Genomic DNA, 4,656 nt, shown 5'->3' with positions numbered 1-4,656 from the left:
AATGCATTTATTTTTATTTTTGAGAGAGAGAGTGTGAGCTGGGGAGCCACAGAGCGGGGTGAGGATAGAAGATCCAAAGCAGGTTCTATGTTGACAGCAGTGAGCCTGATGTGGGGCTTGAACCGATAAACTGGGAGATCACAACCTGAGCTGAAGTCAGATGCTGAACCAACTAAGCCACCCAGGTGCCCGGAAAAATACATTTTTATACTTTGTACTTTCTCCACTCTTCAAAATTATTATGTAGTACTATGTAGTTTTTTTTTTTTTTGTTAATCTGTAAGTATCTAAAATGTTAGATCATTGTAACAAATTATTTCAGGGAATGGGGTAGAGAAATAAAATGACAAAACAGGAGAAAACCATGGTCCTCTCTAATAGGTAAACTCATTAGATCCTATCCTTGCATGAAGACATTCCTTCTTTTCTTTCTCTTTTCAGCAGATCAAATATATGAAAAGACGTATAAGGTTGTTTGCATTTTCCATAACACACACACAGGGGTTTTTACAATATTGCCAGTATTACTGGTAAAATGCATAGTCATGCAGTTAGGTGGAGGGACAGAATATGAAGTAATGCTAATAGAAGACATTTGATATAAAGTACTGATTATTGTAATTATTCAATGTTTTAAATATTCATTATTAGTCTTTTTTTTTTTTTTTGGTCAGTATTTGCTAAAACATAGGAACATTGTCCAATTTAAATATGTTTTAAATTACTTCTCCTAAAAAGTCATGAGCTATTTGTCATTGTTATGGATGAATAGGAATGCCATATTCAGAGGTATTTATTTGATCATGGCAATGTGTAACAGTCATTATCACCAAAATTACTAACACAATCACAGGCATCCATTGTTATCCTATGTTGTATAAATTGTGTAGAAATACATCAGCAGTGATCATTCTAGGTGTCCGTAGAGGCAATATTTACCCGCACTAGATTTCACAGAGGTCAACTGAGGTCTGCAATATAAATTGTACTTTTGTAATTAAAAGAAAAAGAGAATGAGAGAGAGAGAGAGGAGAGGGAGAATCAGTGAACTGCCAATTCCATCTGCCTTTTCCAGAAGGTCTAATTTGCAGATGTCTGCAACTCTGTATCACTGATGTCTCCCAGATATAGCAGGTTTATTTGCACTTCATGCCTTTGTCTACCCCTGCTCAGTGGGTCTCCAGCCTGTGATGCCCCCTTGCTCCTTTCTGCCTCTTTGTAGGATAGCCATCACTCAAGACTCACCTCTATTCCATCGTTTCTAACCTTAGCTTTGTTGGTGTGGGCTCCTTAAAATGCTTAAGCTTTAATTCCTTTTCTACTTTGCTACCAAAGATATGTGACCTTTTAACATCCCTATTATTGTCTTTGTTTTTTTGCTTTGTTTGTTTGCTTTTTGTTTTGTTTTGTTTTGTTTTCTGGGCTGTTATCTTCTGGTATAATTTAATCTTCCCTCTGTCTTGTCTTGTCTTCCAATCAGATCAGTAGTTCTTGGTAGACGAGATACCAACCCATAGGGGATATTTGGAAAACGCTATAATGATTCAGGGCTCTACAGGAACTTGGTAGATGAGGTCTGGAATAATATATGTCCTATAATATGTCCTTCACAATGGAAAATTACCCCATGTCTTGTACAAATAACAGCTGTCCTGCTGGACATAATGAAGGTGAAAATGCCATTAATAATTACCTAAGACTAGCTAAGACTAGGACTTCTCTTTTTGCATACAAATACAAGACTTTTTTTTTTTTGCACAGTTTGAACATATATTGAATCCTAGGAATCCAATTACACTATATTTTTTAATTTAGACATTTTCTCTTTCCTTTTTTTAAATCACAGTACTAATGGAACTGCATCAGAGTTACCAATAAAACTCATCCATCTTCTGATGTAGGAGACTGTACGTCAAGCCTCTGACAACTTCATGTTTTCTGTCTTAGTTGTGTGTGGATATTTATATACTAAAACAAAGAGCATGTTTTGTAAATTGCTTATACTTATAATAATTAGGCATGACATCACTTTTTAAAAATATGTACATAGGTTATTTTATCAAGAAATTTCATTCTGTTTCACTATAATAAGGGGACATTGACCTTGTTAACCTAATTTGTTCAGAATCATAGAGGGGCATTGGGTCTGAGTGGTGAGAACCACAGAAACAGATTATATGCCCTTTTATGGGAGAAGCAGGACAGAAAGGAGGGGTTAGCCAAGTAGAAAACTAGGATTCACAGAGGAATTTCTCTGTACTGTGCATGGTATCCTAGATTCTAATATATACCTGGTACTTGACAGGGCCAGCATAGTGATGATGGCATAGAACTGCTAAGTGATAAAAGAATGAATAGTTCAAAAATATAAAACATTTACTGAATGATAACAACTAAGTCCTTCACATGGATATTCATGCATGGTCTGGCCTGCTACTCTGCTTCCACAGGGCATCTCCTCCCCTCCTCCCCCACCCCCCTCTACCCACCATTTTCTTTTCTTTTCTTTTCTTTTTTTCTTTTCTTTTCTTTCCTTTCCTTTCCTTTCCTTTCCTTTCCTTTCCTTTCCTTTCCTTCCCTTTCCTTTTTTAAGTTTATTTATTTTGAAAGAGAGAGAGAGAGAAAGAGAGACAGCACGAGTGGCAGAGGGGCAGAGAGAGGGAGAGAGCCAGGAGAACCCCAAGCAGGGTCTGCACTGTCAAAGCAGAGTAGTGGGGCTCGAACTCGTGAACCATGAGATCATGACCAGAGCCAAAAGGAAGACTTGGACACTTAACCAGCTGAACCCCCGGTGCCCCATACACTTGCTATTTTCTGAGATCTAGCCCTATCAACCCTTTCAGTTAATTTGTTTCAACAGATTCTCTTCCTCAGGGCATTTGCAAATGATCTTTCTTTTGCCTAAAAAACTATCTTGACCCTGCTCCCCTTCTTTTTCTTTGAGGAACTTATTCTGTAAAACTATTCCTGTATTTGTTTGTTTTAAAAAATATTTTTTTTTCTTACTCAATATGACTTCATGGAAATCCCTGTGTCAAAAGGTAATATGCCAATTAGTTTTTTTAGTGGGTTTAAATTATCCTTTTGTGAAGATATCTATTCTATATGCGGCATTCCCCTATTTATTAGAATTTTATGTTGATGATATTTTTCTATTTTTTACAATGTTGAACTAAATATTCTTATATATTAAAAAGAAAAAATCTATGAGCTCCTCCTTCAGAGTTAAATGATGCTTTCATCCAAGGAATGCCTTCTGGCTTTTCATGCCAGATGAGTTCTAGGTTTATAAAATTTCATGTTCCTTTTCTTCCTAAAAACTGTCAAACTTAGGGGCGCTTGGGGGAATCAGTCAGTTAAGCGTCTGACTTCAGCTTCGGTCATGATTTTGCGGCTTGTGGGTTCCAGTCCTGTGTTAGTCTCTGTGCTGATAGTTCAGAGCCTGGAGCCTGCTTTGGATTCTGTGTCTCCCTTTCTTTCTGCCCCTCCCCATTCACACTCTGTCTCCCTCTCTCAAAAATAAACAAACACTAAAACATTTTTTAAAAAACTATCAAAATTGGGACACCGGGGTAGCTCAGTCGGTTAAGCCACCGACTTCAGTTCAGGTCATGATCTCACAGTCTGTGAGTTCGAGCCCCACAGCTCAGCTTTGGAGCCCCACAGTTCGAGCTATCAGCTCAGAGCCTGGAGCCCATTAGGATTCTGTGTCTCCCCCTCTCTCTGCCCCTCCCCCACTCACGCTCTGTCTCTCTTTCCTTTAAAAATAAACATCAAAAAAATTTTTTAAAAAACTATCAAAATTATAATTGTAGGTTTATTTATGCAAAGCCTGACTTCTCTTGTTCCTAGAGAACCCCCACTAATTCCCAGAGAAGCATCCATCTGTTCCCATCATCATTGTACCCCTAGTGCATAGTAGGGACTCAATACATACATGAAGAATGAAGGAGAGAATGAATGAAGTAAATGAATTCATTAAGTGTTATGCCTGAGTATGCCCTGTCTTTCATTGTTACAAGTAATGCTGGCATGCTTTCCCTTCTTATCTCTTAACAACTCCTGTAGCTGACATTTCCTCTTTCCTTCTGAGAATTGAGAATTGATACAAGGGTGAAAAGGATAAATGGAAGAGACTGTGAGCTTCAAAAATGTGATTTCTACATTCTTCAATATCAAACTTTCAATATCAAAATTTATCTCTTAATCATTTTTATAACCACTAGAGAGTAGTTATTCATACATAAACACAAGCAGAAACACTCTCGAACAGTGCCCTTTTCTGCCTTCACCACTCTCCCCTTATGACAAAAGTATATTTCCCTAGTGGAGATTAAACTGGAATTTAATTTAAATACACTAAACTTCACTTTAAGCAGATGTTCCCTAAGGCTCCAATTCTGCTTACAAACATAGGCAAAATAAAATCCACCATCATTATGGTTGTTAGTTGGAAAAAAAGAATTAAGAGAGAATGTTTAACCAAAGGGAAAAAAGTTACAAAAATATATAGAATACTATTTCCATAAACAGATTACATGGTATTTGCTACTATACAAGGAATACAGTTTTTTACTTTTTAAAAATCTCTTATAAAAAGCAATTATTGGGATACTGAGCATCTGGCATAAAAAATGGTAAGAAGATAATAAAAAT

The sequence above is a fragment of the Prionailurus viverrinus genome, chromosome B2, assembly GCF_022837055.1.
Source record: "Prionailurus viverrinus isolate Anna chromosome B2, UM_Priviv_1.0, whole genome shotgun sequence".
Lineage (NCBI taxonomy): Eukaryota > Metazoa > Chordata > Mammalia > Carnivora > Felidae > Prionailurus > Prionailurus viverrinus.
This window is presented reverse-complemented; position numbering follows the sequence as displayed.